Source organism: Balaenoptera borealis, assembly GCF_965194805.1.
Source record: "Balaenoptera borealis genome assembly, chromosome: 2".
Taxonomy (NCBI): Eukaryota; Metazoa; Chordata; class Mammalia; order Artiodactyla; family Balaenopteridae; genus Balaenoptera; species Balaenoptera borealis.
Window position 1 is genome coordinate 39166835 of NC_138867.1, and position 26270 is coordinate 39193104.

General features: G+C 35.7%; 1 protein-coding gene across 3 annotated transcripts in view; it reads left to right on the forward strand.

The window, feature by feature from the left end:
- Positions 1 to 26270, forward strand: part of MRPS30 (mitochondrial ribosomal protein S30) — a 123682-nt gene that overhangs the window by 94474 nt on the left and 2938 nt on the right. For 2 of the 3 annotated variants that reach the window (XR_014241853.1, XR_014241855.1), the window contains one exon: positions 19808 to 19861. The gene's annotated coding sequence lies outside the window, so the exon portion shown is untranslated. Of the gene's footprint in view, positions 1 to 7605; positions 7787 to 19807; positions 19862 to 26270 lie in introns of all 3 variants that reach the window. The other variant, XR_014241854.1, reaches the window with a different exon arrangement.

A 26270-nucleotide genomic window follows, 5' to 3' on the forward strand; every position in this document is an offset into this window, starting at 1 on the left:
GTGTACTGAAGGAGAAGTAAGTAGCTCTGAGTTTTGTCATGGCTAGGCCTGGTATGGCCCAATGATACATTAAGGAATAGAGCAAGGACTTAATGTGACTTGTATTAGTAGGCAAATTCTTGAATGTTGCTGTGGTCCTTCCAGCCCAACTAATAGATAAAACACAGGGAACCCAGAGATGTGAGTAATTCTGACCTAGTAGGATGATTCTCCTACACAGGTTGCACTGACCTCTGAAATTTGAATGAACTTTATGAGGAACTAACATCTAGGTAAGTAGCAAGAGTGAAGCATTGGGGAGCTGCTTCCACTCACTTTTATCATTATCTGGTTGATTTCTTTGCATTGCTTAGGTCTGTGTCAAACCAAACACAGCAACCCTGTGTTTGAGTTTCTATTCTCACCAGTCTTCATACTTCGTGGTCTAGTGTCTTAACCTGATTTGGATGAACAAGAACCTTTTATACTTGGAGATATTAAAACTTGATAGTGGTGACACTATTAATATTTCAGGTTCAATAACTTTTCTAATTATAACCAGACAGAAATAAACATCAAGGTATTCTTGCTTATTGGGTGACAAATAATTTCTCTTACCAAGAATTTGTAAACTGAGAGACTAATATTAGAAAAAAAAATTTAGTTTAACTGTTAAAATTCTGTGTCTCAATTTGCTTGTCATGCAACAAATGAAAATTCTACCTAACTTGGGGAAGTTTGGTGGGAATTAAAAATATGGGCGTGAACAGCTCCTGGCACAGAGCAGGCACTTAGCAAATGCTGGCTTCCTCTTCCCCATGTGGCCTCCTGTAGACTCTGTCACACTCCAGGGCAGTGTCTCATTTCCTAAAGTGAGTCTGCAACTTGGAAATTCAATTTCTGATTCACTGAAAAGGAAATTACAACAAGACTCAAAATCACCACTGTTTCAAAAGCTCTACCTTTCTAAAAATTAACAAAAGAGCTGATACTTATATTTCTAAGTCATCTTTTATGATCAGAAAATATGCTATTCCAGAGTACTATCATTTCAGTGAGAAATAAGGAGGTTATGGCTTAGAGAGTTTCAAACTTGAAAAAAACAAATTTACATTTCTTACAGTAATTTTAATAATTAAGTTGTCATTCATAGCCATAATTGTAGGCTTATAAATCTAACCGTCTCTGAGCCTAAGGAGTTGGCTGTTTACAACTAGCTTTTGCCCACGAACATTGGCCTTATTTCTCTGCTCACATAAATTAGTCACTAGTGCGTCACACATTTTATCATCATTATCATACAGCTTTATAACAGAGCGCAACGGGGCTCCAGTGGAGCAGCTGTGTGTGTGGCTTGTGTATTCCCTAGTCTAGAACAGTCACAGCCTGTAATGGATGGGATAATAGAAAGTGATCCCTACCCAGTGGATTTCATTATACACTGTCTGCCTTATGCAAACCTGTGCTTTGGGAAACATCAATTTTATTTATTTATTTTTAACATCTTTATTGGAGTATAATTGCTTTACAACAGTGTGTTAGTTTCTGTTTTATAACAAAGTGAATCAGTTATACATATACATATATCAATCACCATATCTCCTCCCTCTTGCATCTCCCTCCCACCCTCCCTATCCCACCCCTGTAGGTGGGCACAAAGCACCGAGCTGATCTCCCTGTGCTATGCGGCTGCTTCCCACTAGCTATCTATTTTACGTTTGGTAGTGTATAGATCAATTTTAAACTGAGATATGAGAACATTTGGCTACAGCTGTTAAAATACATGAGTGATTTTAAAAATAAAAATATTCATGTTACTAAACAGAAAGTAAGAGGTAGAAAGTTCCAGGATTGGACCAGCAAAGTAAAGATTTCAGAATGGGCTCTGGCTGTTTCCACCTTCTGTTCTGCCATTCTCAGCATGTTGGTGATGCCTTCTCTAGCTGCACCAGGCACTACAATCTTATAGGGCATTGTCCAAAAACAGAGAGGTAGGAGCGGATCTTCTTTTTGACTTTTGTCAGCAAGATAATTTTCCCAGAATCCCCCTATAGACTTCTTTCATTTCATTGGCCAGAACTTGGTCACATGGCCACACTGACTGCAAAGGGGGCAGGAGATGGAGTGTCTGTCACTTTCACCCTCTGTCATGGGAAGCAGACTCTGCTAATGAATAAGACTAGAAAAAGAGTGACTGTAGGGTACCTATGGAAGATCTCCTGTCAACCCTGATAACTGGTAATCGCTGTAAAGTTACAACTAAGGTCATGGATATTTTAGAGGAATAGTTAAATAAAAATAAGAAAATAATGATACAAGCGGCTGGCATTTGTTGAGGGCTTCCTGTGTGCCAAGTGTGGTGCTAAATGATTTACATTTACCATCTCATTTTACTTTCAAAATCAGCCTATGAGGACAGTATTATTACATCCTCTCTATAAAGGAGGAAACTAAGATTTAGAGAGATAAAGTAACTTTCCCCAGGACATGCAGCTGTTGAGAGTGGGGTCAGTATTTGAAGGCAGCTACCCTGACCCTAGAGTTTATGTTCCTTATCAAATTCAAAATATAATTCTTGAGTCCCTACTACATTTTAATCAGTGTCTTACTACACCAAGAGTCTTAGCAACACGCAAGGCAATATGTTTCTCTTTTTCATTGGAATCATAGTCTTAAGGGGTGAACGCTAAGGTGATTATACATGTGCATATTCTCAAAGGGGATAAAGTATTTAGAGATTGCAATAAAGGGATTTAACCTGTTTTAAGATGTGAGAGCAGGCTTCTTTGAATAAGTCATCAGTATTAGTCTGGGTTCTCCAGAGATACAGAAGCAATAGTGTGTGTGTGTGTGTGTGTGTGTGTGTGTGTGTGTGTACAGAGAGAGAGACTGTAAGGAATTGCTTGCTCACCTGTGGGAGTTTGCAAGTTTGAAATTTGCAGGGCAGGCTGGGAGTTCCCACAAGAGCTGATATCACAGTCTCAAATTCGAAGGCTGTTCTGAGGCAGAATTATTTCCTTTTCAGGGGATCTCAGTCTTTCACGGCCCTCAGCTGATTGGATGAGTCCCACTCACATTATAGAGGGTAATCTGCTTATTTAAAATTTACTTATTTAAATGTTAGTCACATCTAAAAAATAAACACCTGCAGAGCAACATCTCCGCTGGTGTTTGCCCCAACGACTGAGCACCATAGCTGTGGTAGGCTGACAGAACTAACCATCACATCATCTTTAGTCTCAAACTCCAAGAATGAGTAGAAATTATCCAAGAGCTGGGGAGAGAGAACTCTAAGAATAAAGAACTGAGTGAATAGAGGCATGAGTCAGGATAGAGTTTGGTACATTTAAGGAAATGAAAGAAATTTATAATGGCTGCATCAGATAAACAAGAGTAGTGATGGCTTGAAATGAGACTGGAGATAAGGAAAGGATCTCTATCATGAAAAGCCTTTGAAGTGAACACTTAAAAGTTCTTCAGCACTCACATCTTTGTGTTTTAGTGCATTTTGAGTTTTATTTTTTTAAGGTATAACTCAAAAGCTACAATTTCTAATATCCCTTAAGTTAAGGTGCAGACATGTCACTTATGTTCAGCCAATCAAATATAAAACGATTTGATAAGTGAGCCACCTGGGAAAATGGGCTGGGTACTGGACATCCATCTAACTCATGTGAGTGGTTGAAATGGCAACCAGGTTTTGGGGGTGGTGGCAGGTTCCTGGTTGAATTATATGGATTTGAGGGGAATTTATAAGATGAAATCAGAAAGACTGGAAGATTAGGTGAGTGCTGGAGATGAGAATGAGGAAAGGATTAGCTTCTATCCATTTTTCAATGTTATCTATAATCTATTTTTACTAAACTTTATCTATATTCCATCCACAGAATCTCACTTATATATTTATGGTTAATACACATCAATATTCACCTCTTAAAAATAATTTGCTCTTTTATCTAAACTGCTCTCAAGATACCACCATTGTATTATTTATTATCTTTCATAAAGCCATATGCAACGCAGTCCTCTATAACTTAATGATAGAAAAAAAGCTTACCTATTATTACGCTTTTTTAAAATAAAATGTTTAAGTGATTCACTATACTTAATATTTGGTTTTCATAGCAAGGAACTTCAAAATCAAATTTTGCACTTATTTGCAACAAATTTAGTGTAAGTTTCTTGAACAAAATTTTCCCTTAAGTTATGATATACTTCTTCTTTTGTTTTTACTTTGAAGGTCGTACTTTAGGCTTTTTTTTGGGGGGGTGGTATAATCAAGGTGGAAGCTATGATGAGAATAAGTGTGGAATGTGCCAAAATAGAAAGCAAGATTTTTCTGGCATTTTTTTTTTACCTTCAAAATTATTCTTTAGCATAAGGGATTCACATCTTATTACTTGAGTCCTTACAAAGGGCACTCCCTCACAATTATTTTGAGTTTGAAGTACTGTTAGAGGAAGCTACCTTAGTCTGAAATAAACTCAATCAATGTTTCTTTGAGATGCTTAAAAAGTTCACCTGAAGATTTGTAACACAGAAGTCAAGGAAATATAATTTTCTCCGCAGATTTTGACCTCACAATTGGAAGTATCGAAGGAAGTGGTAAAAAAAGGTTTTTAAAGCTTTTGGATGAATGGAAAGCATAATCGCATGGACTCTGTTTTCCAAGAACACCAAAAAACAAAAACGTTGAATTCAGGTATGTGTCTTAGCTCAGCATCTGGTCCAAAGTGCAGAGGGGATAAGACTTGGGGCTTATATCTCTCTCTTTCCCCTAAGATGCATTTTTATAAAGAAAAATCTAGTTTTCATAAGAATCAAGGCTACATTTCATGTTTACAGTTTTCTATTTTTTCCTCATGGAATTTCTCTTGAACATTTTTTTCACACTTTAGATTAGGGACTATTTTGTCATACAAATTTGTTCAACATGAGATAATTCGTATATTAAAAACTAAATTAAATTATATTAAGTAAAGGAAATTAGTAAATTGCCACTAAATTTCTCAGGTCCCTTCATTGTATTATTAGCTTTTCATTGTTTTAAGCAAATGTGTGTAAACATGATTAGTATATTCCAGTGAAATATTTTAGTAAATAGATTTGAAATTATAGCTTTTGAGTGATATGCACAAGTGGTATAATAGAGTATAATTTAAAGCAATTTGTTCACATTTTTTTGAGTTTTTTAATTGAAATTTGTATCAAGATAATTGGAGATTCATATGCAGTTGTAAGAAATAACACAGATAGATACCCTATACCCTTTACCGCAATGGTAATATCTGCCAAAACTATAATATAGTATCACAACCTGGGTTTGACATTGAATGCAATCACATATTTTCACAGATTTTCTCAGTTTTGCTTATATTCATTTGTGTGCATGTATGTGTGTGTGTGTATCTAGTTCTATCACATTTTATCACATGTATAGGTTTGCATATCCATAATCACAGTCAAAACATGTAATAATTCTCATAACTAGGCTCCTTCATGTTGCCCTTTTATAACCATACTCACTACCTTCACCTTCTCCCATCCCCAACCCTGGCAACCCACTCATCTCCTTTCATTTTTAAAAATTTGTCATTTCAAAAATATTATATAAATGGAGCCATATAGTATTTTGCCCATTGGGACTGGGTTTTTTCATTCAGCATAATTCTCTGGTGATGCACAGGTTGTTGTGTGTAGCAATAGTTTGTTCTTTTTTATTACAGGGTAGTATCCATGGTATGAATGTACCATAGTTTATCCATTCACCCATTGAATAATATCTGAATTAGTTCTAGTTTTTGGCTATTACAGCTATGTATAGGATTTTGTGTGAATGTAAGTTTTCATTTCTCTGGGATAAATACTCAGGAGTGTAATTGTTGGGAAATTTGATAGCTTTATACCTAGATTTTTAAGAAAATGCCAATTTTTTTTCAAAAGTAAATGTACAGTTTTACATACCTACTAGCAAGGTACGAGTTACCTAGTTTTTCCATATCCATGCCAGCATTTGGTGTTCACACTATTTTCTTTTTGAATTTCGAGATAAGTATCTGCTGATAACTCATAGTAGTTTTAATTTGCATTACTCTGATGAGTAATAATGTAGAACATCTTTTCAAGTGCTTATTTGCCATGTATATATCCTCTTTGGTGAAATGTTTTGGTGAAAATTTGCCAATTTTCTAACTGGATTTTTTTAAACTATTGAGTTTTAAGATATGTATATATAGATATATATATACACTCTGTAGTGTGTATTTTTATCCATTTAACAGCATCTTTTGCAGATAAAATTTTTAATTTAATGAGGTCAACTTTTTCTTTTATGGATCATGCTTTTGGTGTCAAGTCTAAAAATTCTGTCTTATTCTATATGTTAAAGATTTTTTCCAATGTTTTATTTCCTAGAAGTTTTATAATTTTATAATATAAGTCTCTGATTTATTTTGTATAAGGTGTGAGGTTTAGTTCGAGGTTCATAATTTTGCTGATGTAGGGTCAGTTGCTCTGGCACCATTTATTGAAAATGCTAGTCTTCCTCCATTAAATTGCTTTTATGCCTTGGTCAACAGTCAGTTGAGCATATTTGTGTGGGCCTGTCTGACTTCTCTGTACTGTTTCACTGATCTATGTCTCTGTCCCTCAACCAATACCATACTACCTTGATTACTGTAACTAATAGTAAGCCTTAATATTGATTAAGTGATTGCTCCCGATTTATTCTTCTGTGTTAAGGTTGTTTTACCTATTATAGGGCCTGCACCTTTCCATATAAATTTTAGAATCAGCTTGTTGATGTCCAAAAAGCCTTGCCAGTCCAGGATGCCATTTTTTTCTCCATGGACCTAAGATGCCTCTTCACTGTATTAACTTTTAAATAATTTGGAAGTTCAAATGTAAGATTTTAGAAAAGCTAAATCAGGTGAAAAAACATCTTGCACTGACTAGATAAGTGAATAGTCTACGTACACAGAATGTGTCATAATTTCTTTTTTTGTATTATAAGATAATACATTTGAAATAAAATACTTTCTCTGAAATGAAAAACCTTGGGAAACATTAAGAAGTATACTCTTCATATTGGTGTACAGACAGTTCTGTAGTTTAAAAGGAGTACTGGGCTTTAAGGTCATCAAAATGAGGATGAGTTATTATTTTTGTGGTGAAACTCCAAGGTTCTGGTTAATAGAAAGTTTGAGAACTTTGAGTGTTAGATTAAGTGATTTTTATACAATTAATTAATTAGTGAAGACTATGCCTTAATAAGATATCATATCTCATTTACATTCAACAATTGAAGAGAAATAGAGCAACTTGGGAAGTAAATAAGATAAAGGTTTTAAAATGAAACTTTGTGTTGGATATGATTAATTAGCACCCAATATTTATTTTTTTACCCATTTCTTGGGGACCTTCTTGTTTTGTGTGGCCTGGAAAGCTAAATACTCCATTTCCTTGTCATTAGCTTTCTAGATATAAATCATTTTCTGCCTATTGAATGCACTGTGTGAGATTTAGAAGATAGAAATGAGACGAACATCATCTTCCTTCTACTGCTGTCTGTTTCCTGCTGTAACCAATGGGATGGAGAAATAATTGTTTTGTTTTTGTTTTCTGCAGCAGAATTCCATATCTAGTCACCAGCTTTGGTATTGAGAAGGAGTTAGTTAACAGTGGTGGTGCAGCAGCTTCTCAATCCTGGTTTCTTGATCGTCAGTGTGCTACCGAGAAGTGTGGTTCTTGAACCTAAAACTTCCTTTGGCATCCTTCAGGTTCCTAACCCTTCTGGAGTGCGGTTGAGGTAGTAGCTACTCTGGTGGTCTGTTCTTTGGCCTTCTGTGGTACAGGTCTCAATGAGATCCCTTTGCTCCAGCCCTTTAAACATTCTGCAGGTGCCGTTTTTCCATATTAAAACTCTTTCTGCTCAAAATACCTGGAGGGTTTCTATTTACTGAATAGAATCCAAATTGATACATAGTTCTGCAGAAACATTATAAAAGTAAGCACCAATAAACGTGGAGAAAATCGAGGAATGATTTAATAACTGACTTTTTAAAGAGGTAGTGAACAGGCTTCTCAATACACTGTTCTTACTGACACGATGGCAGTTGTAATTGGACACCTCACCCACCAGCAATATTTGCTAGAAGCAGCTCTGATATGCTGCTCCTTAAGTCAGATGTTTTTGAAGTTTAAGAAAATGAAAGTAAGAAAGTTACCCTGTGTTTTTACTTCTGCCTGAGCTATCTTCAGTGAGAGACAAATAGATGGTTTTAAGACTAGTTTTTAAAAATGCAACTCAGTAGATCCACCTTCTAAATGACAGCATAAAGAGCTCTGTGTATCTGTTCCCCAGCAAAACAACCATAGTGGTTTTCGTCCCCTCAAAATTCATATGGTGAAACAATCCCCAATGTGACAGTATTTGGAAGTGTGGCCTCTGGGAGGTGATTAGGTCATTAGGGTGGAACACTCATGAATAGGGTTAGTGCCCTTATAAAATAGACCCAGGAGAGCTCCTTTGTCCCTTCCTCTACATGAGGACACAGAGAGATGATATCAACCTATGGATCAGGCAGTGGGCCTTGACCAGACACAGAATCTGCTGGCACCTTGATCATGGACTTCCCAGGCTCCAGAACAGTCAGAAGTAAATGTTTATTGAGATGCCCAGTCTATTTTTGTTATTAGTAGCCTGAATGAATTAAGAGAAGCAGTTAATCTGTATTTCTCTTAGACTCTCTTTCAAGAGAATCAGGCTTAAGTTTCAATGAAATTAATTAATGGTAAATGAGAAGAATGACTATTACTCTGGAAATATATTATTAGTCTCTGAAGTTTATTTTTCCCAGTACAAATTTCTGGCGCTTTTTAGCTGTAAAATGCCTAGCAAAGTATTTGTGGTTTTATTATTATTTTAAATGATTAAAGAAGACAATACAAATACACTTTAACCCTTCATAAAGTGGGCAGTTTCTATTCCCAAGGGTACAGAGAACTGCAAAATGGAGTGAAAGGCAGAGAGCTCTTATAAGATAAGGAATAAAGAACAAGGAAGAGAGAAATAGAAAATAAATAAAGAACAAGGAAATAAGTACAGGGCCCAGAGTTGGCTTGGCTTTTGGGAATTGGCTGGTTGGATAGACTACATTTCTGGTCAAGCAGAGCATTTACAGAGACACAAACGCTGTATAAATTTCAGTTTGCTGAGTGGCACCCCAGGAGGAGCAGTTCCATCTTGAGTCTACAAATTTATTTCAACATTATCCATAATCACCTTTCTTTCTACATTTTTTCTTTCACAGCAGTTTTATACCCTCAGTCTCCTCGTCATTCATATACAAAAATTAGAATTTATCTTTGACTCATTCATGTCTGTCCTTTCATATCAAGTTAATCACTAAAATTTATTGACAATTATTTTCAATTAATCTCTCCCTTTTTGTTGTCATTACCATGTTCTAGTTTCAGATCATTATTATCACCTGCTTGTACTAAAGAAATAAATATCTATATGTTTCTCTATTGTCTATCCTCCTTCTCCTAACAATTATACACATTACTGCCAGAGGAATTTTTCATACGTTCATTCTCAGAGTGTCTCTTTTCTGCCCCAAAGTATTCAATGACTTCTGGTTGGCTACTGAATTTATTTCAAACTTCCTGGCCTGGTATGTGAAACCTTTCTTAGTGTGTTCAAGCCTACCATTTCAATGCAAAAGAGATGAACAGTTCTCTGACCATGAATTAATGTATTCTCTCACACATATTAATGTCTCTTACAGAAAAAAAAATTAAATGGAATCACTGCTTTATAAACGTGGAGCAGTGTGTTGAATCTGAGTGAACAGCTCCGTTTACCATATAACAAAACCAGGCTGTATTTTCAAAGTAAAGCAGAACATTTACATTAGCAAATTATGATGTGGGTCTCTTTTGGTCACAAAACAGGAAAGAGAGAGGGATTTGTATTTTTGTAATAAAATTGATTACTAGGACCTTGTATTAATTTCTTATTGCTGCTAAAACAAATTACTACTACAAACTTGGTGTCCTTAAACAACACAAATTTGTTATTTTACAGTTCTAGAGGTCAGAAATCTGAAATGGGTATCTTTGGACTAAAATCAAGGTGTCTGCAGGGCTACATTCCTTCTGGAGTCTCTAAGGGAGAATCTGTTTCCTTGCCTTTTCCAGTTTCTAGAGGCTGCCTATATTCCTTGCCTCATGATCCCTTTCCATTTTCAAAGCCAGCAGTGGCCGGTCAACTCCCTCACATCGCATCACTCTGACACTTACTCTTCTGCTTCCCTTGTCCACATTTAATGACCCTTGTGATTGCATTGGGTCCACCTGGATAATCCATCGGGATAATGTCTTTATCTTTAGTCCAGCTGATTAGTAAGCTTAAATTCATCTGCTTCCTTAATTTCTCTTTGTCATGGGATACAACATTTTCATAGGTCCAAGAGAGTAGGACATGGACATCTTTGGGAGGCCATTATTCTATCTACCACTGGACTATTCAAAATAGAACTGAAAACAGTAGACTCCAGAACTTTGTCCAGGGTTTATTTAAAGTATCTATATCAGCTTGGCTACTCTCAACCACTTTCTGAATCCTTCTCTCCCTTCCCAACCCTTAGAAAATTCATTGCATTCAGAAAATCCTGAGTCTTCTACCTGAGGAAGGATTTTTTTTTAATTTATTTTATTGACGTATAGCTGATTTACAATGTTGTGTTGATTTCTACTGTACAGCAAAGTGATTCAGTTATACATATATATACATTCTTTTTCATATTCTTTTCCATTATGGTTTCCATTATGGTTACAGTAGGACCTTGTTGTTTATCTACTCTAAATATGATAGTTTGCATCTGCTAACCCCAAACTCCCAATCCATCCCTCCCCCACGCCCCTTCCCCCTTGTCAACCACAAGTCTGTTTTCTATGCCTGTGAGTCTGTTTCTGTTTTGTGGATAAGTTCATTTATGTCATATTTTAGATTCCACATATAAGTGATATCATATGGTATGAGGAAGGATGTTTTGACATCCTTTCCTTTTCCTCCTGTCAAGCCAACTGGGGAATAGCTCCAAAAGAATCAATAGAATCAAGAGGAGAAGGTAAGATTGGCAACTCATTTCCTGGATGGACTTCTTTGTATGCAGCAGATTGACATTTTGCCATCTGGGAAGATCTAGCTGGGGCAAGACTAGAATTAGAGGGAGATAAGGGAGTAGAGAGATAAGCTGTAGTCAAACACTGGGACATCTGCAGGGTATTAAGGCTGAAGGTCAAGTTGGCACTGCAAAAATTGGAAAGTTGTACCACCTGACTGCCCCCACCCCCCCTAGGAGTGCTCCACGAGGGGGTCGCTGGCATTACTGCCCCTCAATGGCACAGTCGGTTGATGTCAGCCAGAGAAGCCACAAAAGGCAGACAAGAACTACATTAGCCCAGTTAAGTAAAAAGTCTTTGCCCCTTTGCTCTAAACACTAATCGTGGTCTTTAAAATTCTGGAGGAAATGGACCCAGAAAAGGGAAGGAAGGGGGATATGCGAGAGCTGACCATGCCTCTTCCAAATCTGAGCCATAAATTGCATACGAGCTTGACGTTTTAAATTGGATTAGAGTGGATTGGAATTTAAAATCTAAAACTGGCAAAGAATTGTAGAATTTACTCAATAAATCTTTAAAGGACAGTGAAGAAAGATTTAACTGCAAATGTTTGAAGGTAATAATGGAAGAAAAATAAAATTATTTCTTGTCTATACCCTTTCAGTTTAATACTGGTCCATTTCAGTTTACAGATACAATTTTTCTTCTTTAATTATCTTTATCAAAGATTCAGGCATATTATAATACAATTGATAAACACTCTAGCTTCCTTGATTAAATATGGGAGCTTTTTACAAAAAAATAATTTGGGACTAACTTGAGAGACTCCATAAGCTTATCTATTAATCACCTTCTCATATGGGTGATGCCGAAGACACACTGTTTGCATCTGAGAAGGTGATGTTTTCTGATTTTGCCTGGTGAGATGTGATTGGACCCTCATGCATCTAGCCTATTTAACCCTATGAGATAGTTATAATCTCCTTTTACATCTGAGGAAACAGAGGCAGAGAGAGGTTGTATAACTTTGTCCAATGTCTCAGAGTTAGGAAATGCTAGATCCAGATTTTACTTTAGAATTCTGTCTCCAGAGCTGGCTCCAGAGGCTAGGCTCACGGCCTAGCAAAACAAAGTAGTTGTTCATGAGTATTTGCTGAATTGAATTGACTACTAGAGTTTGTCATGATTATCACCAACTTTGTAACCTAAACTAGCTCTCAGTATTTCACGAAATAGGGCAGGATAAATTGTTCTCCAGAATGGGTAGTTAGTGATTCATACTGTTAAATTGCCTAATTTTCCAACTGTCAATTGTTAAATTGCCTTATACATTCTCTCAATGGTATTTTGTTTCCCTTGAAGAAATAAGCAAACAGGAAAACTCTTTCATCTCACCCATTATGGAATAAAGCTCCTCTCTCAGCAATGCTTTGCATGGGTTATGGATGACGTTAAATCATCTTTAAGCATTTAAAAGGCAAATTGGTTCATCCATGGCAATTTTATTGTGCTAGAAAACCTTAATTATAGAATAAGGTCCTTTCTCTCTGAACTTTGATGTCTTTGGTAAGCTAGAATTCAAGCATTTGTGTTAACTAGAATCAAAGAATGGTGTTCATCCTTTAGCAGAAATGTTTGTATTATCAATACAATACAAAATGAGGTTGTTAATGTTATTATTTATGGCTAAATGTTTGCTTGCTGCAAAATCTCTATAGGGAGGTGGATTTCAGAGAAAAATTTTTATGAAGAAAAAAGTTACACACATATACACACACGCACATATAAAACATTTTCCAGTTAGAAAGTAGATCATGCTTAATACCTGAAACTTTAAAAAGCATATGGAGAAATGAAGCCAGTTAACCATAATTCCACAACCTAATAATAAACCACTATTACAATTTTGATGTGTATCTTAACAAATATTTGGTTCCATGTTTGTGTGTATATCTCTATATTTCTCTTTATAAAAATATAGACCCAATATATCAACAGCATTCAATAAATGTATGTTTTGAGGAATTTTTCACTTATAAATATTTCATTAAGGTCTTTCTACATTCATAAATATACTTTCATAATATAGATTTATTGGATGCACAGGAATCTAATGACAGCAGCATTGTGTATTAAAGCAACAGTCTTCAAACTGAAGATACTTTGACCCATCTAAAAATCGTTTCTTATGTCTTCAGCTTTTAAGAACTGAATACTGTGCAAAGTAGGCATTTTAACTCACATCAGTTGTGATAAATTGAAAAAAGAATGCATCCTAAATACTAAACCAGGACAAATGCATCTATTTATAAATTTTATATGTATCTGAGTCTACCAAATAAAAATATTGCCAACTCCACTCTGTCCTCTAAGATTTGGCCAATGTGCAGAATTGTTCATGATTAGTACAGAACAACTTGACTGAGGTCATCTATCAACATTCTGAAACAGAATCTGAATGGATTATCTGTTTATTTAAAACTGACACTGGTAAAAATTCTGGGTCCAAGTCAGAAGAGATCATGGACAATTGTATGTGTTAAATGAAGAAATTCTCAGAAGCCATTCAGAAAGCACTGATCTTGGATGCTTTCATGGCTGTTACATTTTCAAGATTGAATGGTATTATATGTTTCTGCGCTTGTAATTGAATATATAGCTGTTTCCCCCTTTATGTTAGGAGGTGATAAATCTTTAAAAAATAAAAATGTTAATAAAAATTTGTGAAAGGATCAGCCTAAAATGATCTTGACTCCATTTTGGATTTTTTTCTAACACAAATAATGCATGCATATTTAACTTTGCTTTTTTCATTATAACTGTAAAGCTTTGAGATGCCCTTTTGTTCACATCCCTTGAAAAAAACAAAATCAAATTGACTGTGTTGAAAACTGTTTATAATTTGAAAATTATAGCAAGATCATATACTTTTGCTGAGTATATTTTCAGAGGTCAGAATTCTGGTTATATTTTTCAAAGAGAGAACTTTAAAGATAAAAATTATCTGAGGACATGGGCACTTTTATGCACTATGGTTTGGTTGTTTTGTTTGTTTTTAATATTACTCTTTGGAGTTTAGATGCTTATTAGCAACCAAAAGTACTCCTTGATTTTTCTTGCAATTTGATGGATTTTGGAAGTTAATTTTCTTTAACCTAATCAGGAAGGGGCTTTTGCAAGAGGTAGGTTTTAGGAGAGAAAAAACAATTCTTATAAATTGGAAGGTAGATTTATTCTTGCATAAAACACCACTGGCTTTCAAGAAGATGCGAAAATTATTGATACTCCTTCTCTAGTCCTTAGGGACATTGTCATGAAAATAAAGATGATAATGATGATGAGGAGGTAAAAGAAGAGGTGGAGGAGTGGAAGAAGGAGGAGGAGGGGGAGGATGGTGTCTCTGAAGCATCAAAACACATCTCCAGAGGAGTATGAAATGATCACATTTTATTTCTTGGAAGCATATTAACAGCAACAAACAAATAAACACAAAACAAGAGACAGCTGTTTTTCTTGGACATTTTGTTTGCTATCTTACCTGAAAATTAATATGAATATCATACGTAAGTACTCTGTAAACTTCAAAGTAATTTACAAGGGTAAGATGTTCTTATTTTCATCACTGTTATTGGTATCATTATGATTATACTTATTTGAGCAATGAATATTCATATCACCATTTGTCATTCTATTCCATGTTTATGCATGTGAGCTGAATATTAAGATGAGAAACACCTTGCCCAAGGCCAAGATGGGGGTGAGTGATAACAGAATAAAGCTATAACTTAGTTTGTGACTCAAATGTCTGGGCTTCAAGTTCATCACAAGTAGCTACTTTGTCACATGGCTCAGAAATGACTTTGATGTTGCCATTTTCCTGTTGGAAACGCTCATAGTATAAAATTTAATCTGAAATTGGAATCATTTTGGCAGACTAGGGTTCTGATTGCATAAGACTCGTGTTTCTATTGTGTATATGTCTTTGTGGGTATTTCACTCAGTTGAAAGAGAAAGAAAAAACAAGAACTATTTTGCCTTAAAAGCTGCTTGGTAATCTGCAACATTTCTTGATGATTCACTTTCTATTTTCCAGTCTTCAACAGGTGAATTTCCAAACACTATGGAATGAACTTTCCCAGTGAGTAGCCACCAGGATAGTAAATCTCACCCAGAGAATTCACTGAAGTGCACTGCCCCACAGCCTGGGCACCTGTGTTCTCATAAAGACTTCTTTTTTTTTTTAAATTAATTAATTAATTAATTTAACATCTTTATTGGAGTATAATTGCTTTACAGTGGTGTGTTAGTTTCTGCTTTATAACAAAGTGAATCAGTTATACATATACATATGTTCCCATATCTCTTCCCTCTTGCGTCTCCCTCCCTCCCACCCTCCCTATCCCACCCCTCTAGGTGGTCACAAAGCACTGAGCTGATCTCCCTGTGCTATGCGGCTGCTTCCCACTAGCTATCGGTTTTACATTTGGTAGTGTATATATGTCCATGCCACTCTCTCACTTTGTCCCAGCTTACCCTTCCCCCTCCCTGTGTCCTCAAGTCCATTCTCTATCATAAAGACTTCTGAGGGCAGCACATTCACAGCTGGCGTGTGTTTACACAGGCCATATACAAGGAACGATTTTCTGATAAATTATATTGTGTAGAGTCCTGCACTGCCTAATAGGTCATGTATGGTTATGTAAATTAAATTAAAATTTTATAAAATAAAATTTCAATTTCGCAGTCACAGTAGTCACATTTCAAGGACTCGATAGTCATTTACAGATATAGAACACTTCCATCATCATAGAAAGTACCAATGGATGAGGCTGGTATAAACACTTGTTATGCAAGATATGGTCCAAGAACGTGAGGAGCCGCATGAACAGTGGCAGCAACATGTGGGAGCGCCTTAGAAAGGCAGAATCTCAGTCTACCCTGTGCCTACTGAGGAAGAATCGACATTTCGATAAGACTCTTAGGTGACCCAGGCATATTAAATTTGAGAAGAACTGTAGGTGGTCAAATAAGATAATCTAGTGGGTTTCAGAAGAGAAATATCCATTTTAGTCTAAAGTAAATCAATTAACTTTATAATTTTGGTAGTTCTGTGGTATATGTAAAAAAAATTTTTTTTAATTTTCCTTATATACTGAAATTTTGTCTATTTTTTTCCCCACTCAAAATTTTGTTATTCAGAAAGGAATCACACTAATACCCATGAAAGAGAGTTGATATAAAAACATAATTAAACTAAAATAATATCTATTTAAACATGCATTTAGTCCAGCTAGTTGACAATTAATTCAATTTTTATCATTTACGGTCTGCATTCCATATAAGGTGATAATAGAAAGACATAAGATTCCAGTAATTTTGCAACTTTATTGGGGTTTTTTTGCATATGTGTGAGGTCTTCATTTTTAAAATTGCTATTTTCCCTTTTCTTATTCTATTTTGGCTTCATCTTTTATTCTTCAAGATTGTAATAAGTCTTGTTTGCAGAGTATTTATAACTCACTTTCTCATGAAAAGATTTCCCTGACTACAAACAGGTTTATCATAATACAAAAAGAAATATCATGAGCATCTCTGCTCCTGCTGAACATTGATCAATTTTTTTATTTAGGTTCCAAAGCTCCCTTCTTTAACCTCATATTGGTAATTATTTATTTGCTCACATGTACAGTGACACATTTACCCAAAACACACACACGCACACACACACATCTAAATTCAACTATTTTTGCAATGTTTTAATGTGGCTCATTGGATATTCAATAATACTTAGGCCATAAAAAAAATATGCCTCAACTTTATAGTTCAAACCGGACAGTGCAAATAGAATCCAACAAAACTCCATATTTTGTTCATATGACAGGTGAAAAATAAACAACCAGGAAAGTGTTCACTGTTTTTCTTTCTCCATCTCCTACACACATACAAATAGTTATTTGCAACTGAATTTCTCTCCTTTCCCACATGCTGAGGAAGGAGAGTTGATCTTCGTGATTCTCTGGTGTTTAGGAAGACAGTTGACTAAAGAGGTAGAAGGCATTGGACTGAAGCTGGGAGTGCAACTGTCCAGAGCTTCTGAATTGAAATTGCATATCAAGAGCCTGAAATGTGGAAAGGAACTTTTGCTGTTTCAATTGCAAGAGGTTTCTGACCAACTGCTGCTGGGTATGAAGAATTAGGCAGTGAATAAAGGGACTCTTGAAAGTATTAGTGTGGGGTTTCAGTTGGGTGTGGAGGACTCTATAGGATAAATTTTTTTCAACTTATTTATGGTACTGAACTGTGCTTCTTACATTTGACTCCATAAGGAGACTGATTCATATGAGACTCTTGAATATTAGCATTATACACATGTATTTAAAATGTGAAATGATTGCATCATTTGCTATATCTTACCTTGGTATTAATTAGGCTGAGCTTAATTAAAATCCAAGATTTTAAGTTGATTTTATGAAAATTAACTATTAAGTTTTCAATGTCCTTGATGTAACAAAATTAATCACATCACCTAACCAGTCAAGACTAACTGTAGTTGCCTTTAATCTGTAAGGATCATGAATAACTTTTTTCATTCTATTTTCTGTAGCTTCAAAGTTATTTTATATTAAAGTATATATTATATTTGTAATAGGACAATACATTATCTCTAGGGAATTGGATTTCTCTTTTCCTCTTAATGGTGTTCTCTAATTCCCAGATTTATTTTACAATTAATATATATTTCTTTATAATCCAAAAAAGTAATTAAAATGGCATACCAATTTACCATTGATACTATTTCTAGTATTTTACTGTTTTATCATTTCTATGCTCAAATGCCATGTTTTGGAAATTTCCCATGGAAATGGTTACCTTGGATAGATCCTTAGGGAAGTTTCCTTTTCAATTAGAGGATATGTCAATTAGAGGAGATTCAAAGATTCAATTAGCGGAGATGTCTCCATGTCTCCTTTAATATTTATGCGGGGCCTTGTATTCTAGCTCTCACTTCCCTGCCTAGGGCTTGTTTAGACCCATTGAACAAAGTAACTGAGCATTTGAAGCAAAAAAAAAAAAAACTTCTGATTGTTAAATTGACTGAGACTTCTGGAACTTATGAGGGTCACACTTTTCGTTTAAGTCACTCTGTATTTTACTGGGTGCCTTTCCCATTTATAGTAGGATTACTCAGCAATAGAAGACAAAGCTCTTTGATAAATCAGACCACCTGAGTGTGCTTAAGAAATGTTTTCCAAGAAATACAAAACTGCATATAATTGGGGCCCCAGTTGGTCATACTCAGTGTGAGTCATATCTTCTTCCCCTCCTTCTCATACACAACACACAGAGACCAATCAAAAACCTACTCAGTTACCCCGCCCCTACATGGGACAAAATCTTGGATGGCTGTGTTTGGGAGCCCTTAAGAACAGAGGGGCTTGTGGGCTAAAAGCAAAGGCAGAATGAAGCCCTCGTGATGCTTTGGCTCTCTCCAGAAACTTGAAATATTCTTGATGCTCAAGGCATTTAGTTACTACCATAATGCCTAGTTTATTCTACACAACAATAGACTTATTATTAGATGCCTTTGAATTAAGATTCCGCACCACGTAAATGAGAAGGAGTAAACAAAAGCAGGCAAACTCTTCAACGCACCATGTTTTTCTTAAATACCAAGCCTCAACAGAATAAAATGCGTAGGCTTACAAAAGGACTCACTAAGTGATTTTATCCAAAGATATTCACTCCTCCCCAAATTGCAGAACACTGCTGGGAAGTCCTCTCTGAACTGCTTTTTTAACCCCACAGAAGCATTCACTTTTAAGACTGTTTGCTTTAAGTGTGATTGTACAGATTTCTGGGGGAAAAATTCACACACAATTTTCCCTGCAAATGATGTGGGGCAGAACACATTGATCTTTATAAATAACTTTGTGTTTATAGTTATGCTTCTTAATTGTGTTGCATGTCATAAAAAAGAACTGAATGAAAAACCGATTCATGTTCAAGCTGGAGGTACAATGACTTAAATGAATCTAAGCTTTTCAAGGCTGTTTGGTTCTAAAAGCTGTTGTGAAAGTGGCCAGAAGCATGTCATTTTGGTTCAACCAAAAATAACAGATGGAGTTTGTGTTTTTAGCATTCTTGTTGAGTATAGAAATAATCAGAAGTGTTTTACTCTCTAAGTTTAAACAGTTGCTAAGTTCTGTAAAATCTAATAATAACAGTTATAAATAATAAGTCTGACTTGGCAACATCTGTCACAGAATTCTCTTCTTCATTCCTAGTGCTGCTACCAAATCCAGGCCCTTACAAATTATGTAATCTAAGAAAGTTGGTGAGCCTCCCTAAGATTCAGTTTCTTCATCTGAAATGGGGAAATGTACTACTATATGCCAGGTAGAGCCCTATGCACTTTGCAAATACAAATCCAGGAATCCTCATAATAACCCTGCGCAGTAGATACTATTAGTACCTCACCATTTTGCAGAAGAGAAAACTGAGTCACAGAAAGTTAAGTAACTTGCTCAATGCCACACAGTTCATGATATGGTGAAACCAGAATTAAAATCTGGTTAGTCTATCTCTGGAGTCTGCTTTAACCACTGCAACGTTTGCTGGGAACTTAAATGAGACATTATGTAAAACATTCAGCAGTATGCACTCAGTATTTAATATCTGTCTTTACTATTGTTTACAGCTATTGCCAGCCAATGAAAGAACATTTCTTCTGCTCTTGTCCTGCCCAATCAAGGTAAATGGAATTCAACACTTAGTTTGGGGATCCTTACCGTCTTGTTGTTGGTACCTTCTGAAGAGGGAGTAAATCTTTGGTGCTAAAGACTCTTAAAAAATGCCATAGAAACATTTGAGATTTGAGGTACTGTTTAGATACAGGGTATGGCTAGAATTCTGAATTCCTGAAAACCGAAGGATAATTCTATGGATTTTCATGTACTAATGACAATACAGTTGTTCAATAATAATATTAGCCAAAGAAATTTGAGGGGAGGAAATGATCTCATTGAAGTTACTTCTTAGCCCATCCACATGGTTTTCAGAATCAATCACCTTAAGAATGTGCCTGTGCATGTGTGTGTGTGTGTGTGTGTGTGTGTGTGTGAAGACACACCCATTTATATTTTATGGGTATAACAGATCAGACTTGTGGTTACCAGAGGCAGAGGGTGGGAGGACAGGGATTTGGAGGAAGGTGGTCAAAAGGTACAAACTTTCAGCTGTAAGATAAATAAGTACCAGGGGTGTAATGTACCACATGGTGACTATAGCTACCACTGCTGTATGATATATAGGAAAGTTTTTAAGAAAGTAAATCTTAAGAGTTCTCATCAAAAGGAGAAAATTTTTCTCTTTTTTCATTTCTCTTATTTTTATTGTATCTATATGTGGAGGTTGACATTAGCTGAGACTATTGTGGTAATTGTCTCACAATATCTATAAATCAAACCATCATTCTGTATGCCTTAAACTTATACAGTGGTGTAAGTCAGTTATCTCTCAATAAAATTTGGGGAAAAAAATAACATATTTTTAAAAAATAAAAGCAAATAATGTCAAATGCCTGTCCAATCTCCTCACCCTTAGCATTCTCCCATCCATGGTCCCCAAGTAGAAAAGTCTAAGAAACTCCCTTGGGATGCATGTAGATGATGAAGAGTGTCATTTTAATAATCCACTTTGGGGCCATGACTCACTTTCATTGGCCCCCATTTGGTGCTTTTCACACAGGAAAGTCATTAGATTGAACTCCATCTCAAAGCACTAAGTAAATAGGGAAGTTATACACGGTATCTGTCCCAAACCATGGTACGGTATTCATTGTCTTTTAGTGTTTCTTCCATCTTGTTTCAATACCTAAGAGTGGAAGAAGCACCCTATTGACCCCTGTCCATTCAAACTGTTACATGGGAAGTATGAATATACTTCTCATAGGCTCCTTTTCTCTGAAGACATTGAGATAAATGGAAGTAATTAATATTAGCTCAATTGCTTTATTTTACAGGGGAACAAAAATTTAATAGTTAAGGATTAAAATTATGTTGCAGCCAGATCTCACAACACATTTATTTCTTGGCTGTAGTGCACTTTGAGTGAAAAGTCACTTCCCACACAAATCTGCATAGTATGACTTGCCCTTTTCTCATCAGGGTAACATGATCATAACGATACTTTATCACACGCAAAAATGAAGCCTGAATAGCTGGACAAGTAGCTTTGTCACTGTGGAGAATTCCACTGGAATCCATAGTGACTACAAAGTTTAATCACATGCTGAACATTTAAGCCTTCCTGTTTTCCATGAACAATTAAAACGTGGCAAGACAGAATAATACAACTAAAAAATAACTTGCCAAGGAATATCATGATTTCTATAGTTTACATGTTTCAGTTATATGATTCAGTTTGTGATGTAAAATCTCAGTCTTCCTGAAGAACAATTACAGACAGATGAAAGATATTTTTTATTTGGCATTTCATAATCTCAAACAGGATAATTAGAGGGACTGACTGAAGATAGACAAATGTAATCACAGGCAAGAGAAGGGAAAGAAGGAAAAAAGCAAGCAAAAATATGATAATAAATATAGAAGCAGTTCAGAGCAAAGGTGCTGCAGGAGGTTAGAAAAAGCAACAGGACATCCAGCAACTTTCTAACAGTAGAGAAGGATACAACTGAAGATGGATGGGCTCTGAGGTCTGTACAGAGGGGGTGGAAAGCAGCAAATAATTTAGTCCTTAGTAATCCTAAAAGATTCATGGCATTATTCTGTGTAGTTTTTAAGTCTTGTGTTCTGAATTTAACTGTACTGGGTTGGATCTGCCTCTGCCACTTACTACCAGGCCATCTTTGTGTAAATCAAGCCATTATGTGCCCCTTTCCTCGTAATCTCAGATGAAGATAGTGATAGTACTGACCTCATTCCCTTATTGGAAGAAGTACCACCCTTAGACCTGGCAAAGAACCCCCTGCTCTGTGTCCTGCATGATAGAGGGTCCTAAATCTAACAAATGAGAATAAAGGGAATGTATTAGAGTACGCATAGGCATATGGGCACTGGCTCAGTGCCCTTCAGCGCTCCTGTGACAGCTTTCAGGCCACAGGGAAACACTTCTCAAAATTTCTTGCTCTGTGTCCTCCTAAGAAAAGAGGACCATGTCCAACTCCAGGATTTGAGCATTTTCCATTGCCCATTTCCCAGCTGAACACAGCTTCAAAGTATTGGGAAGATTGTGTTGGAAGCTCTCGTCAACAGGAGAGCAAAGTTTTCTCACACGAAAAGGATCACTTTCCAATAATGCTGAGCTTCCATCTTGTTTCTTTTCCTGGATCATTTCCCGTTTCCAGAAATATTCACAAATTTGTGAATTAGCAAGGTATTTGCAACAGTTGCATTTGGTGGTTGAGGGAAATTGTGAAATATTAAACAACTCAACATTTTTGAAAGAGTGGGTAGGTAGACCTTTAGTTTGGCAACTGGATGGACACAACACTAGAATTGCTAATAACTACTTCAATTAAATTGAGTAATGATTTCAGTTTTATTTAAATAATTCTAACTTGAAATTTTGATATTTAATATTATATTTTTCACTCTGTCTTTATTCTTATTAGATGTGTTTGAATATTGATTCTCCATCCTTTAATGCATATATTTTGATGCATATATATTTACATTTTGTACACTTTTAAAATAACTGTATTTTTTAATTCTTTGAGTTAGGATTTGTAGAGCACAAATTATGAAAAAATTTGATTATAACAACTTAAAGATTTTGCTGAATTGAAAGCAAGAAAACATATTTTATGAAATATATATTATAATTGATAGACTATGTATTTCTTTATTTCTCACCCAAATATTCTTAGTCCCTCAGTAGAACATCTTCCATCATATTTGACAGTTTTGTCATTTTATAGGCATATTTGTTAAGGTAGGAAGTTAAAACATGTTTTGTAATAGGTTTATTACTTAATGTATAACTTAGTTTAGAAGATCAAATTAGATGGTATATAAGCTTAAAATAATTTAATTAATTTTAGCCATGGCATTTTTCTAGTTACTGAGAAAGAATAGTAAACAAAACAGACAAAACTCCTGCTCTCAGAGGGCTTATGTTCTAGTGCAGAGGTCCATAAACATTTTCTGTAAAAGGCCAGACAGTAAATGTTTTAGGCTTTGTGGGCTACATATGATCACTGTCATATATTCTTTTTTGTTTATTTTTTCAAACCTTTAAAAATTATTCCTCATTGCGGGTCATGCAAAAGCAGGCCATCTCAAAACAGGCCTTGGGCCAGACTTGGCCCTTAGACCTTAGTTTGCAGACCCCTGTTCTAGTGCCTTTAGCCGCAGTGCATCTGGAGGGCATCTCGTGAAAGGTCAAATCAAGTCCTATACACTTCAGTATCTTCTATGTTCACCACTGAATTCAAACTGGCTTCTTCTAAAAGTCAGTGTGTGTCTGCAAGTGAAGCAACTTGGGGATATGGAGGGGACGTGATGCGATCGGGGTGAGGCATTGTCAAGGCCAAGGAAAGTGGACACAGTCAAGTACCACAGGAACATATTAACTGTTCCATACAATTCACTGTCAGGGACTCAGCTGAGCTGGAGAGAGAGCTGAGCTGTCAGGTATCGAAGTAGCCAACTTCACTTACTGAAATAAAGTAACAAGCCAAATGGAAGGAACAGTGAAGCCTTTAATCAACTGCTGCAATAGCATAAGCAAGAGGCTAAATCAGGGAAAGCACTGACTCCTTCCTGTACCAACAAAAGGTTCCTGTAGTGTTACGGACCTGGCTCCAGAGTGAGGAAAAGTGACTTCAAGTTTCCCAATAAGGTGACTTCCAAATAGAGACACCTGGGCTAGGAATGGGGCTATGCACGAGAGCATGGCTGGCCAGGGGGCCTGAGTCCTTGACTGCAGCTCCCTTCAGAGACCACCATGCACTGGCTGTTGTACATCAGGTCCTGCAGAGGGCGGTTTCACCCCATGAGGCCACCAGGTAGAATCTTTTTGTCACTGCCTATGATTGGGCCTGAAAAATCACACAAAAGTTTTTGGCCAGAAGCCAGATTCCTCAGTCATTCTGCAATAGGTCATCCTTTACTCTGATGAAATGAACTTACTATTTATTTGACAGATAGTTATTGAGCAGCTGCTCTGTGCCAGATTCTGGGCTCAGCAACTGTGTACCTCTCTGGCTCAAAGAAAAATCTGAAAGGTAGATTCTGTGTATACAGGTAGTTGAATCATTTTTGAAGTATCCAAATTAAACCTGGCTTTAGATGGCTCAAAATAATCATATTATTGCTAAACATTTACTGCTTTAAAAAATGATTTATTTTAAAATAATTTGTGGATATAGCCTCTCATGGTTTTTAAATGCTAGTAAATATTTTAGCAAATCTTGAAGTTTCCTGAAAATCATATTATCCTCAGTTTAAGTAATTAGTTCTTAAACATACTGATGGTTTAGATTCTCCCACAGTAGACTGGTTTGTTATTAAAATAATATTAATCTAGAACATTTGTATGTAAAGACTAAGGAGAACTGCACCAAGAAAACTTCTTACTGGTTTTGATCTATTTGTACTTCTGTTTAAATTATTTTGTTTTTAAACAAAAACTTAATTGAGTATAATAATATTGTGCATATGATTCTAACAGTCTTTAAAAGTGTCAATAAATACATAGACACATGTATGTGCACACTTGTGTGTGCATCTGTGTGTAATGATCATTTTGTCCTCCAATAATGATTCCTCATTGTTTTAAACCTGTAAAACACAGTGCCTTTTGGCATAAAATTTCACAAGGAAGTTGTTCTATTCAATCCAAGACATATAGGGTTTCATTCTTCTCATCTTAAGAAAGATACACCTTATAATATGGTTTAAACTTTGAATTATGTTCTATATCAAATATCAAAAGGAACTTGAAGTCAACTGTCACTTGATTTCTGTATGCTCAGGTATCATTCTTTTCTTCTGATGATGAATATGTTTTAGTTTAAAGAAACCACAAAGGAGATGAAAACTTCAACCAACACATCAAAAATATATTTTGCAGAAAGCCAAGTTGCAAAACTTTAGAGAGGGCACAAGCTGTGTTTCCAATATTTCAGCTTATGAAAAGGGGGAAATAATTAAAAAGCGAAAGTAACTGGTGTGACCTTTTGTAATCCTACAGAAAGTTATTCCATAGAGCTTGGAATCTATTAATTCTTTCCCATAATGTCTATGTCTATAATTCATGATTAAAATCATTTTAATATCATTAATTGAATTTACAGAGAACTAAGTGGTTAAAAGTGGTGTTTTGCTCTCTCTCAAACAAAAAGAGAGAGAGGAAGGGAGAGAAAAAGAAGCATTTATTGGTTAAAGGGATACATTTCAATTATGAGAAAGTCTTTTATCTGGAATACTTCATTAAGCAACACTGCTAAAAATAAAGATATTTTCTAATGATTAGTTAGTATTGCCTAATAAATTGTCAGTCACAAGGCATTTATTAGTCACATGCATACATATCAATATATATGTATAAACACACACATACATGTATATGTACTACATGTATATATACCTCCAAAGTGCTTTGAAGAGGAAAATATTAAGTACGAGGCAGGTCTTGGATTCAAATAGACACGGGTTCAAAGGCTACTTTTGTCACTTTTTAGCTGTGTCATTTTGGGCATGTAACTTTACATAACTAAACCTAAATTTTCACAACTATAAAATAAGACTGATAATAATACCTTTTTAAGATAATTCTTCTGAAGATGAAATGAGATCACGTATGTTAATGCTTATCTAAGTTTCTGGTACAAGCGCACACATACAGTAAATCTGATTATTATGCTGTTTATAGTTATTAATATGTAAACAGAAGCATTAGCATTTGTTTTCCAGCAACCATCAGTTATGACCATTGATTGCGATACAATTGGCTTTAAATAACAGAGACAGGATGGGAGAACTGATGCTGTGAAAGGTACCTAAATATCACAGTCTGTGTTGAGAAGGCTGTGTGCTCTGGCAATGTACAGAAATTTGGATATCAAACAACAGGGAATATAAAACCCACTACAGCTTGAAAACTTTACACATGGGAAGGCTTCTTTAGGTGTTACCCAG